Below are 14,338 nucleotides of genomic sequence, written 5' to 3'. Positions count from 1 at the left end.
CATGCACACACACACACACATGCACGCACATACACACACACACACACGCACGCACATACACACACACACACATGCACGCACATACACACACACACACACACACCACACACACTGCAGCATGGTCTAATGAGTTCAGAAACTTTGAAATTCTGTTTATGGCTCCACCACATCTGAGACACTTGATCTGATACAAATCACCTAACTTCACTGAAGTCCAGTCACTTGCCTGAAGGTGAGATTTTTAATACCTAGAGAAGCCACTGTGAGTATAGTACAAAGTAGGCAAAAGCAATTTATAGATTGAAAACCACTATACTATAGTCAAGTGTTATGAATTAGTAGTAAGTGCAATACGTGTCGAGGTGAGGATGAAAATCTTTCTTGCCTATTCAGTCATTATGTTGAATACCTTTGTAGCCTGAAATCGAATTAGAAGTTGCATACATATGCACATAAGGAAAAAAATATATATATTTCTTGTTTGAAATGGTCTTATCTTTCAAGGTGATGCCTTCTCTGCGTGTGGGTAGAAGAGTGGACAGAACAGTCATTACCTGTGTTTAAGGATGGCGTATGAGGGCATATGCTACCTAAATCAGATGCCAAAGTCATACTGGAGGGAGGCAAGACTCAACCTGTAGATCATATATTTTACTAAATCTGATTAAATTCTCAACTTATATTTTCTCATATTTTATGCACATTTCTAATCTTTAAAGTATGCAAGTGTCTTATATTGTGCATTTTAGAGATGCAGAGATGAGTTCAGAAAAAAACAAGTATAATGTCAAGATGAGGAACATCTACAACCTCCTCAATTTCGGCCACCACCACTTCTCGCACAGCATAGTGCAATAGCCTTCCAACCTCTCTCCCTGCTTTTGTCTTTTTCCTACTATTTTCTACACAGTGGCCAGACAGATTATCAAATGTAGTGTTTCCTAAAGTATGTTCCTCACCCATCAACATCAAAGTCACCTGACATACCTTATTAAATAGTGCAGATTATCAAACCCCACCTCAGATAATCTTTTTTCATAGGTCTGAGGTTGAATCTAAGAATAAGTGTTTCAGTGATACCCTAGGTGACTTCGATATCACTGACATTAAAACAACTAAGGCAGGAGGTGTATCACGATGCCACTTCTCTGCTCAATGCAAATCAAAACCACAATGAGATACCATCTCACACCAGTCAGAATGGCAATCATTAAGAAGTCAGGAAACAACAGGTGTTGGAGAGGATGTGGAGAAATACAAACACTTTTACACTGTTGGTGGGATTGTAAACTAGTTCAACCATTATGGAAAACAGTATGGCGATTCCTCAAGGATCTAGAACTAGATGTACCATATGACCCAGCCATCCCACTACTGGGTATATACCCAAAGATTATAAATTACTCTACTACAAAGACACATGCACACGTATGTTTATTGCGGCACTATTCACAATAGCAAAGACTTGGAATCAACCCAAATGTCCATCTGTGACAGACTGGATTAAGAAAATGTGGCATATATACACCATGGAATACTACGCAGCCATCAAAAAGGATGAGTTTGCGTCCTTTGTAGGGACATGGATGCAGCTGGAAACCATCATTCTTAGCAAACTATCACAAGAACAGAAAACCAAACACCACATGTTCTCACTCATAGGTGGGACTGAACAATGAGATCACTTGGACTCAGGAAGGGGAACATCACACACTGGGGCCTATCATGGGGAGGGGGGAGGAGGGAGGGATTGCATTGGGGAGTTATACATGATATAAATGATGAATTGATGGGTGCTGACGAGTTGATGGTTGCAGCGCACCAACATGGCATAAGTATACATATGTAACAAACCTGCACGTTATGCACATGTACCCTAGAACTTAAAGTATAATAATAATAATAAAAAAAAAAAAAAGAAAGTTTAAAATAGCCAGGCACAGTGGTTTACACCTGTAATCACAACACTTTGGGAGGCTGCGGCAGGCCGATCATCTGAGATCAGGAGTTGGAGGCCAGCATAGCCAACATGTTGAAACCACATCTCTACTAAAATTACAAAAATTAGCCAGACGAAGTGGTACATGCATGTAATCTCAGCTGCTCCAGAGGCTGAGGCAGGGGAATCACTTGAACCCGGGAGGCGGAGGTTGCAATGAACAGAGATCATGCCACTGCACTCAAGCCTGGGCAACAGAGCAGGACTCTGTCTCAATCAATCAATCGATCGATCAATGGAAGTTAATATTTGTTGCAGGCTAATAGCATATGTTGGAGTAACTTGATTATACAGGAAGAAATAAAATATATTTGTAACTCTGAAAAAAAAAAAAAAAAAAAAAAAAAAAAAAAAAAAAAAAAAAACCTTCCAACTGGCTTCCACTGTCGCTCTTGAAAGGCCAAAAGAGACATCATGGTTTACAAGGCTCTTCTTGACTTATCTGACGCCATCTTTTACCAAACAACTCCACCTTGCTTACCGCCTCAACCATTGTGGATTTCTTGCTCTTCTTCAACTGCTCCTGCCGTGGTGGTGCCTTTGCACTTACTTTTTGCTATGTTGGGAATGTTGCTTTTCTTCTATGTTCTGAAGCTCATCCCTTCGTTCTTTTCAGATCCTGGATCAAAGATCACTTCATCTCAGAGAGGCCTTCCTTGACTATCCAATATTGACTAGAATCCCCTTCCCTGTCTTTATTTTTATTCATACAAAGTACCATAACATGACATATACTCGTTTGTCTTCTCTCGCTTCAATTCAGGCTCTGTGACAGAACGAATATGTCCTGTTTGTTATCCACATTGCCTAGCGCAGTGTTTAGTGCCTAGCAGGCCACTAATAAACATTTGTGAAGGTAATTAAAAAACCTGAAGCTTTACTCTTTCAGCTGTTTCCTGCTCCTTGCATGCTCTCTCCCTGCTTTTTCTTTCTTTCTTGTAATCTCCTTCTTCCTGTTCTCTCTCACTATCCTGTATTCTTCCTTCCTCCTGCATTCTCCTTCCTTTCTTTAGATACCCTGCCCTTCTATTTTCTCTGGTATGCACTCTTCCTCAATTCCAAACCTTTCTCTATCATGCACTCTCCTTCTTTCCCCTCCTCTTGTATTACCCATCTATCATGCAATCTCTCTCTTCTTTTTCATTCTGACAATCTCCCTCCTTTCATGCTCTGTCTGAATTTTTTAATTTCCTCCTCCCTCCCTCCCACCAGTATTCTCTCTCCATCGTAGTTGATCTCAGCCTAGGTGTTTCTGTCTCCCACCCCGGTCTGGAGACATTTCTGATTTTCACAACTAGAAAGAGTACTGTTACTTACATCAGTTGGATCAAAACTAGAGATTCTGCTGTATATCGTACAATGTGTTAAGTCACTCCCCCACAGCAAAGAAAAATCTGGAGCAAAATGTGAGGAGTGCTGAATTTAAGACACTCTGATTTTCAGATTATCACACCACACTTAACTTTTCTGACTCCACACATTTATATACATATATAGTGAATATATATATATTTAGTGAATATATATATAGTGAATATACACACACACACACACACACACATATATGTTCACTAAAAGCTATTTTTTAAGCTCTGAAAATTGTGAGAAGTCTGAGCATATTAACTCTTATAGATTTCCAAAGTCAGGTCAATTTGCAAGCAGTATCAAAATGAGCATTGTAAAGCCTATCATCTTAAAATGTAAAAAAATAGGCCGAGCGCGGTGGCTCAAGCCTGTAATCCCAGCACTTTGGAAGGCCGAGACGGGCGGATCAGGAGGTCAGGAGATCGGTCCATCCTGGCTAACACGGTGAAACCCCGTCTCTACTAAAAAAATACAAAAACTAGCTGGACGAGGTGGCGGGCGCCTGTAGTCCCAGCTACTCGGGAGGCTGAGGCAGGAGAATGGCGTGAACCCGGGAGGCGGAGTTTGCAGTGAGCCGAGATCCGGCCACTGCACTCCAGCCTGGGCGACAGAGCGAGACTCCGCCTCAAAAAAAAAAAAAAAAAATACTTTTAACATATCAATTTGATTTTTATCCCAAACCAATCAGCATTGTCAAAATCCTAAAGTCAGACCAAAAATTAGATCTGTATAGATTTTGTAGGTTATGATATACTTAAGAATTGTTAAAACTCTAGATGCTGTGAAAAATTTGAGCATATTGACTTCAAAGTTTTCAAGCTGGGCCCAATTTGCAATTTTACTATCAAGTATTCTCACGATTAGACATGAACTCACTAAAGAAATACATTATGGGCCTGGCGCGGTGGCTCAAGCCTGTAATCCCAGCACTTTGGGAGGCCGAGACGGGCGGATCAGGAGGTCAGGAGATCGAGACCATCCTGGCTAATACGGTGAAACCCCGTCTCTACTAAAAAAATACAAAAAACTAGCCGGGCGAGGTGGCAGGCGCCTGTAGTCCCAGCTACTCGGGAGGCTGAGGCAGGAGAATAGCATAAACCCAGAAGGCGGAGCTTGCAGTGAGCTAAGATCCTGTCACTGCACTCCAGCCCGGGCGACAGAGCGAGACTCCGCCTCAAAAAAAAAAAAAAAAAAGAAATACATTACGGATACATCTAATCACAGGTCACAAATAAACACACTTTTAGGTGAAAAAGCAATGTTTTTTCGCTGAAGGCATTTTAAAAGAGTATTATCTCTTATCTTTTTTATTTTAATATATTTAAGAGCCTCAGAAAAATTTTTGATTTCCTTCTTTATGAAGAAGCTGAGGTTTTCAGGATAGTAAGAAATCCTCACCATTTTATATAAAATAAATGTCAAGTTGGATAAGGACACATCTTGTTGGTTTTTACCACTTATCCTAATCAATTTAATATAACTTCCAGCATGTCACAGCACTGAATAAACAATATGACAATTGGAATTCCTCTGCTCCTTGAATTAGTAAGCAAATTACAGTGCATATCAATCATGCATAATGAGTCTGAAGCATGGTTTGATTACATTTCATTTGCATAAGAATTTTCTATAATTTTAAAAAACTGATCATTTTTAATTCAGAATAGATTTAAATGCCACACAACTGCTGCTCTCCTCTTGAAATGCAAAGCAACCTTCTTACATAACACAAAAATGCTAATCAATTTTTAAAGCAGAACCTGGCTTGTTAATGAGTTTTCACCTTTCTACATCCTGTCAAATCTTATTGCACTGTCACCTTTTTGGGTTCACAATTGGAATACACATTGATGTGGCTCAATTCTAATTGTAACATTATGTTGCTGCACTTACAAGGGAAACGTCTTTTAAATAATTCTTGTATTGTTCAATTTGAAGGGTAACTTTCTCTTTTTGCATCCCGTAGTTTGTAAAACCCCTACTATTTACATAAATATTGATGCAAACATAGTCCCTGATAAGCCAAAAGTCTAAAGCATAAAAATGAAACAAACAGGAAACAACAGACAAATAAATAAAGATTTTGGAGTTAAATTATAATGATGTAGAATGAAGTAATGAAAACAGCTTATTAAATAAAACTATTTAGAAATATAACTCATTAGGGAGATATCACATTAAAATAACTACTCATAAAATATTTCAGAGGAAAGCCAATGTTTGGATTTTCATATGCGTATTTCCTACAGTAGTCAACAATTTTAAAGGTGAAAAAATTTTAAAGATTTTAAAGCATGTGAAAGATACTTAAATCTTTTAAAAGAACGTTTCTAAGAGTAGACCTTAGAAGCCTAGAAAAGGTGTAGGACAAGTGACTTATTTTTAAAACATACCATGTACTATTTGTATGTAATACAATTTGTACCATGTAAAAATTTTCAATGTTTAGTAGGATAAAAAGGATCAGTTATATGAGAGAAGCCAGCAACTAGTGAAAAAAAAAATGAATTTAGTTGCACAATAAACTCTTAGAAAAACCACCTACGAGTACATTGGCTAGAAACAATAGTTCCTAATAGATCTTATTACTACATATTAAATTTTCTATTCTATGCAAGGAAAAAATATATATTGTCAATTATGATAACTTGTTCTTAAATTTTAATTTCTAGCTTTTATGAGTAAATAGTCAGTGTACATATTTATAGGTTACATGAGATATTTTGATACAGGTGTGCAAGGTGCAATACGTGATAATCACATCAAGGTAAATGAAGTATCTTGCATTTATCCTATGTGTTACTAACAATTCAATTCGACTCTTTTAGTTATTTCAAAATGTACTATTAAGTTATTTTTGACTATAGTCACCCTGTTGTGCCAGCAAATACTAGGTCTTATTCATGGTAACTTTTATTCCTCTAGAAAAACTGAAAAATTTCCATGGAGAAAAATCAGCATGGTAAAAGAGTATCATTGTGAGGCATGCTTCCATCAGTAAACTCCTGGCTTAAAAGCTATCATGGAGGGAGGTGGAGCAAGATGGCAGAATGGAAAGTTCCACCAACCACCCCACCCCCTTAAAAATCACGAAGTTAACAACTATCTGCATAGGAAAAAAACACTTCCATGAGAACCAAAAATCAGGTGAGCACCCACAGTACCTGGTTTTAACTTCATATGGCTAAAAGAGGCACTGAAGAGGTAGAAAAAAACAGTCCTGAATCACCAATACTGCCCCTCCCCGACACCCAGCAGCCACAGCATGGTGCTGAGAGCATCTCTAGGCCAGTAGAAAGAACCAGCAATTGTGAGGTTAAAAACTCAGTGTTGTTCTGTTAGAGCAGAAAGGAAAACCAGAACAAACAGCTGAGGCCCACCCACAGATGGAGCATGTAAAGAGGTTTCAGCCAGAGGAGTCCAGCCATCCCCAGGGCCCCAGCTAGGGTGACAGCAAACATTGCCACCAAGGGCCCAAGTGTTCTTGGTCTCTCAGTAAACTCGAAAGGCAGCCTAGGCAATAAGGACTGGAACTAGTAGGTGAGTCCTAGGGCTGAACTAGATCCAGTAGGCTGGGATAGGGGTTGCAGCAAGTTACATACTGACAAACCAGCTGGTGCAGCCAAGAGAATGCTGGCATCACTCCTCCCCCATCCCCATACTGCACAGCTCATGGCTCCAAAAGAGATCACTGTCATGTCATCTGTCTGAGGAGTAAAGAGGGAAGAGCGGGAAGCCTTTTTTTTTTTTTTTTTTTTTTGACAACAGCCAACCACAGCAGAATAGGGAACTGGTCAGATAAAAGAGGACCCTGTTCCAGGCCCTAGCTCCCAGACATCATTTCTAGACACACCCTGGGCCAAGAAAAGACCCACTTCCTTGAAGAAAAGAACCTAGTGCTGGAAGCATTCACCACCCGCGAACTGAAGAGCCTGTGGTACCGAATAATGACAGGGATACCCAGGTACTATGAGATTTGCTGGCTTCAGGTAAGACTCGGCACAATACCAGCTGTGGTGTCTGTGGGACAAAACCTGTGCTTGAGCAAAGGAGAAGGAAAAGTAAAGAAGACTTTTTCTTGCACCTGAGGTACCAACACCGCCAGAGGGGTTATAGTACTAAGCAGGCTCTTGGGGTCCCCGATTCCAGGACTTAACTATGGATGGTATTCTGGGCCTACATTTGGCAAGAAGAGAGCCCACTGTCCTAAAGGGTGAGTCCCAGACCAAGTAGCATTCACCACAAGCTGACTTAGGAGACTTTAGGCCTTAAAGGAACATTGGTGTAGTCTGGTAGTACTTCTCATGGTCAAGGGTGGCACTGGCTATGGGGTAAAACTCCTGTGCCCTTGAAAAGGGGGAGAATGAATGGGAAAAACTGCATCTTGTGATGAGCGCCAGTACAACTGCAAAACCAGAGAATACCAAGTAGACTTCTAAGGTTTTTGACTCTACTCTCTGTCTCCCAGATGTAACTTCTGGACCCACCGAGGCCTGGGAGACCTCATCACCCTGATGGGAGGAACACATGTCTGGCTAGATTTGCTACCCACTGACTGTAGAGCCCCAGGGCCTTCAGCAAACATATGGAGTAGTGAGGGAGTGGTTACAGCACAACTTGGGTTAGACTCAGTTCTGTGCTGGTTTCAGATCTTACCCAGCACAGTCGTAGTGGTGGGTGGCAACTGGGGTACTTGATTACTCCGCCCTCAGCCTAAGGTGGCTCAGAACAGAGAAAAAGACTATATTTGTGAGAAAGTAATAAAAGAGAATAAGAAATTGTGTCTGGTAATCCAGAGAATTCTCTCAGATTTTGTCCAAGACCATCAAGTGGTACCTTTATGAGTCTGCAAGAACCACAGCAGAAGCAGCTTAGATTACAACACCTAAGTCCTTTCAAATAACTGGAAACCTTCCAAAGAAGGTTTTTTGTAGCCATCTGCTACAAAAAAGGCCAGAGAGTGAAGACAACAATAATGACCTAACTCTTCAATGCCCAGACAGTGAACAACATTTAATAGCATCTACACCATCCAGGAAAACATGATCTTAACAAATGAACTAAATAAGGCACCAGGGACCAATCCTGGAGAAACAGAGGTATGTGATCTTTCAGACAAAGAATTCAAAATAACTGTCCTGAGAAAACTCAACAATATTCAAGATAACATATAAAAGAAATTCAAGATTGTATTAGATTAATTCATGAAAGAGATTAAAATAATGCAAAACAATCAAGCATAAATTCTGCAAAAAAGTAACTGGCATACTGAAGAATGTATTAGAGCTCTTTAACAGCAGAATGAATCCAGCAAAAGAAAGAATCAGTGAGCTTGAGGACAGGCTATTTGAAAATACACAGTCAGAGGAGACAAAAGAAAAAAAAACAATAAAAAACAATGAAGCATGCCTCCAGGATTTAGAAAATAGCCTCAAAGGGCAATTCTAATAGTTACTGGCCTTATAAAGGAGGCAGAGAAAGAGATAGAGGTAGAAAGTTTACTCAAATAAATAATAGCAAAGAACTTTCCAATCCTAGAGAAATACATCAATATCAAAGAAGAAAGTTATAGAACACCAAGCAGATTTAACCTAAAGAAGACTAACTCAAGACATTTTATAATCAAACCCAAAGGTCAAGGCAAAGTAAGGATCCTAAAATCAGCAAGAGAAAAAAAAACAATAACATACAATTAAGCTCCAATACGTCTAGCAGAAGAATTTTAAGTAGAAACCTTACAGGCCAAGAGAAAATGGCATAACAAATTTGAAGGGCTGAAGAAAAAAAACTAATTACCTTGGAATAGTGTATCTGCTGAAAATATCCCTCAAACATGAAGGAGAAATACTTTCCCAGGTAAACAAAAGGTGAGGATTTCATTAATATCAGAACCATCCTAAAAGAAATGCTAAAGGTAGTATATCAAACAGAAAGAAAAGGACATTAATGAGCAATAAAAAATCACCTGAGGGTACAAAACTTAATGGTAATAGTGAGTACACAGAAAAACAGAATATTTTATCACTGTAACTGTGATGTGTAAACTACTCTTACCCTAAATAGAAAGATTAAATGATGAACGAATCAAATATAATAACTACAAAAACATTTCAAAACACAGTCAGTAAATTTACTTATAAATAGGAACGACAAAAGGTAAAATAGCAGGGGGATGAAGTTAACGTGAGGCTTATTAGTTTTCCTTTTGCTTGCTTTTTGTTTACACAAAAGGCATTAAGTTGTTATCAGATTAAAATAATGGGTTATAAGTTAATCTTTGCACACCTCATAGGAACTTCAAATCAAAAAACAGACAATGGATACACAATAAATAAAAAGCAAGAAACTAAATCGCATCACCAGATAAAATTGTTTTCACAAGAGGAAGACAGGAATGAGACTGAAAATAACAGGGTGGAGAAATATATTCCATGCCAATGGTAAACAAAAAACAGCAGGAGTCATTATACTTATAACAGACATAACAGATTCGAAGACAAAAACTATATGAAGAGACAAAGTCACTATATAATGACAAAAGTGTCAATTCAGCAGAGGAAATAAAAATTTAATTATATATGCACTCAATACCAGAGCATCCAGATATATAAAGGAGATATTATTAGAACTAAAGAGGGAGATAGGCCCCAATACAATAATATAGGAAGACTTCAATAGCCGAGTTTCAACATCGGACATATTTCCAGACAGAAAAACAAAAAAAAAATCAGCCTTAATCTGCACTGTATATCAAATGGATTTAGTAGATATTTAGAGAACATTTTATCCAAGAGTTACAGAATACACATTCATTTTCTTAGTCCAAAGACTATTCTCAAGAATAGACCATGTTAAGTCACAAAACAAATCTTAAAACATAGAAAAAAGTTAAAATAATATCAAGTATCTTCTCTGACCACAATGGAATAAAACTTGAAATTAATAACAGGAAGAATTTTAGAAACTATACAAACACATGAAAATTAAACAATATGCTCCTGAATGACTAGTGGGTAAATGAAGAAATTGAGAAGAAAATTGAAAAATTTTTTCAAACAAAGGATAATGAAAACACAACATATCATAACCTATGGGATACAGCAAAAACAGTACTCAGAGAGAAACTTATAGCTATAAGTTCCTACATCAAAAAAGGGCAAAAACTTCAAATAAACAATCTAACAATGTACCTTAAAGAAACAGAAAAGCAAGAACAAATCAAACCCAATATTAGTAGACAAAAAATATAAATATCAGACCACAAATAAATAAAACAGAAACAAGAAAACATGAAAGATCCAAAAACCAAAAAGTTACCTTTTTGACAGGAAAAAACAAAATTGACAAACCTTTAAGTGGACTAAGAAAAAAAGAGATCTGAATAACTAAAATCAGAAATGAAAAATGAGACAATACAGCTGATATGCAGAAAATATAAGGATTATTAGTGACTACTGTGAGTATATGTGAATACATTGGAAAATCTAGAATAAATGGACAAATTCCTAGGTATAGACAACCTGCCATGACAGAACCAGAAAGAAATGCAAAACGTGAACAGACCAATGACAAGTAACAAGATCAAAGCCATAAGTAAACATCTTACAGTAAAGAAAAACCTGGGACCTAATGGCTTCACTACTGAATTTTACCAAACATTTAAAGAAGAACTAATACAAATCCTACTGAAGCAATTCCAAAAAAAATAGATGAGGAGGAAATACTTCCAAACTCATTCTACATGGCCAGTATTACCCTGACACTGAAACCAGACAAAGACACATCAAAGATAGAAATCTACAGGCCAATATATCTGATGAATATTGATGCCCAAATCCTAAACCAAATACTAGCAAACCAAATTCAACAATACTTTAGTAACTTTATTCATCAAGACAAAGAGGAATTTATCCCTGAGATGCAAGGATGGTTTAATATATGCAAATAAATCAATGCAATATATCATATCAATTGATGCTGAAAAAGTATCCGATAAAATTTAACATCCATTTATGATATAAATCCTCAAAAACCTGGGTATAGAAGGAACATATGCAACATAATCAAAACCCTATATGACAGACTCACAGCTAGTATCATAGTGATTGGAATAAAAAACTAGAAGTCTTTTCTCTAAGATCTGGAAGATGACAAGAATGCTCGTTGTCACCACTGTTTTTCAACATAGTACTGGAAGTCCTAGCTAGAGCATTCAGACAAAAGAGTGATATAAAAGTGTATAGTCTGTTTTCACATTGCTATAAAGATCTACCTGAGACTGGGTAATTTATAAAGAAAAGCAGTTTAATTGCCTCACAGTTCCACAGGCTGGACAAGAAGCATGGCAGAGGAGGCCTCTGGAAATTTACAATCATGGCTGAAGATGAAGGGAAAGCTGGTACATCCTACATGGCTGAAGCAGGAGGTAGACAGAGTGAGGGGATGTTGCTACACACATTTAAACAACCAGATCTCATGAGAACTCATTGCAGATGATATGATATTATATTTGGAAAAACCTAAAACTTCACAAGAAAACTCTTAAAACTTATAAACAAATCGAGTTAAGTTGTGGGATACTAACTCAACATACATAAATCACCAGTATTTCTATACACCAATAGTGAACAATGTGAAAAAAGAAATAAAAGGAGTAATCCAATTTATAATAGCCATACAGGTTTTCCGGACCTGGCCGAGCAGGAGGCGCCATCATGGGAGTTGACATCCACCACAACAAGGATCGAAAGGTTCCGCGCAAGGAGCCCAAGAGCCAGGATATCTACCTGAGGCTGTTGGTCAAGTTGTACAGGTTTCTGGCCAGAAGAACCAATTCCACATTCAACCAGGTTGTGCTGAAGAGGTTGTTTATGAGTCGCAACAACCGGCCGCCTCTGTCCCTTTCCCGGATGATCCGGAAGATGAAGCTTCCTAGCCGGGAAAACAAAACGGCCGTGGGTGCGGGGACCATAATGGATGACGTGCGGGTTCAGGAGGTGCCCAAACTGAAGGTACGTGCACTGCGTAACCAGCCGGGCCTGCAGCCGCATCCTCAGGGCAGGGGGCAAGATCCTCACTTTCCACCAGCTGGCCCTGGACTCCCCCAAGGGCTGTGGCACTGTCCTACTCTCCGGTCCTCGCAAGGGCAGAGAGGTGTACAGGCATTTCCGCAAGGCCCCAGGAACCCCGCACAACCACACCAAACCCTAAGTCCGCTCCAAGGGCCGGAAGTTTGAGCATGCCAGAGGCCGACGGGCCATCCGAGGCTACAAAAACTAACCTTGGTTCCTACCCTCTTATTAAAAAGATTTTGAATGCTGAAAAAAAAAAAAAAAATAGCCATACAGAAAATTAAATACCTAGAAATTAACCAAAGATGTGAAATATCTCTCTGATGGAAACAAAGAAAATTAAAGAGGACACAAAAAAGTGGAAAAAATTCTATGCTAATGGATTGGAAGAATCAATAATGTTAAAAAGGTCCATACTACCCAAAGGAATCTACACATTCAATGCATGAAATCTCCATCAAAATACCATTACCATTCTTCAAAAAAATAGAAAAAACAATTCTAAAATGAATGTGAAACCATAGAAGACTCAGAATAGTCAAAGCTATCCAAGGCAAAAAGAACAAAACTGGAGGAATCACATTACCTGACTTCAAATTATATTACAGAGACATAGTAACCAAAACAGTCTGGTACTGCCATAAAAATAGATGTGTAGATCTATGGTACAGAATAGAGAACCTAGAAACAAATTCACACACGTACAGTGAAGTCATTTATTACAAAGATGCCAAGAACATATACTGGGAAAAAGACAGTCTCTTCAGTAAATGGAGGTGCTGGGAGAACTGAGTAGTTATATGCAAAACAATGAAACTCGACCCCTATCTCTTACCATGTACAAAAATTAAATCAAAATGGATTAAAAAGTGGCTGGGCCTGGTAGTACGTGCCTGTAGTCTCAGCTACTCAGAAGACTGAGGTGGGAGAATCACTTGAATCCGGGAAGTGGAGGCTGCAGTGAGCTGAGACCACCCCCATTGCACTCCAGCCTGGGCAACAGGATGAGATCCTGTCTCAAATTAAAAAAAAAAAAAAAAAAAAAAAAGACTAAATACTTAAACCTATACCACATACTGAAACTACTGCAAGAAAACTTTGGGGAAAATCACCAGGATATCGGCCTGGGTAAACAAGTCTTGGGCAACACCCCACAAGCACAGGCAATCAAGCAAACATGGACAAATGTAATCTCATCAAGTTGAGCAGCTTCTGCACAACTAAAGGTGCAATCAACAAAGTGAAGAGACAACCCACAAAATGGGAGAAAACATTTGCGAGCTACACCTCTGACAAGAAATTAATACACAGAATATATAACAAACTCAAACAAATCTATAGGAAAATAAATCTAATAATTCAATCAAAAATGGACAAAATATTTGAATAGACCTTTCTCAAAACAAGACACACAAATGGAAAACAGGTATGTAAACATGCGTAACATCACTAATCACTGGAGAAATGAAAATCAAAACTACAATGAGCTATTATCTCACCCTAATTGAAGTGGCTTATATCCAAAAGACAGGCAATAACAAATACTGGTGAGGAAGCAGAGAAGAGGCAACACTTGTACACTGTTGGTGGGAATGTAAGTTAGTTCAACCTCTATGGAGAACAGTTTGGAGGTTCCTCAAGAATCTAAAAATTGAGCTACCATATGATCCAGCAGTCTTATTGATGGATATATAGCCAAAAGAAAGGAAACTAGTATATCAAAGAGATATCTGTACTCCAATGTTTGTTGCAGCACTGTTTACAATAGCTAAGATTTTGAAGCAACCTAAGGATCCATTAACAGGTGAATAGATTATGAAAATATGGTACACATACATCATGATGTTCTATTCAGCCATAAAACTGAATGAGATCCAGTCATTTGCAACAACACGGATGTAAG

General features: G+C 38.4%; 1 pseudogene across 1 annotated transcript; it reads left to right on the top strand.

Moving 5' to 3' along the window:
• Positions 1-12,053: 12,053 nt before the first annotated feature.
• On the top strand, positions 12,054-12,700 carry LOC117077525 (annotated as a pseudogene). The gene has a single exon (XR_004434793.1). The product of XR_004434793.1 is annotated as a 60S ribosomal protein L18-like (transcript).
• Positions 12,701-14,338: the final 1,638 nt, after the last annotated feature.

This window comes from Trachypithecus francoisi, unplaced genomic scaffold (assembly GCF_009764315.1).
Source record: "Trachypithecus francoisi isolate TF-2019V2 unplaced genomic scaffold, Tfra_2.0 Lachesis_group6, whole genome shotgun sequence".
NCBI classification, from domain to species: domain Eukaryota; kingdom Metazoa; phylum Chordata; class Mammalia; order Primates; family Cercopithecidae; genus Trachypithecus; species Trachypithecus francoisi.
Note: the sequence above shows the minus strand (reverse complement) of the source record. Positions and strands in the feature narration are given on the sequence as shown.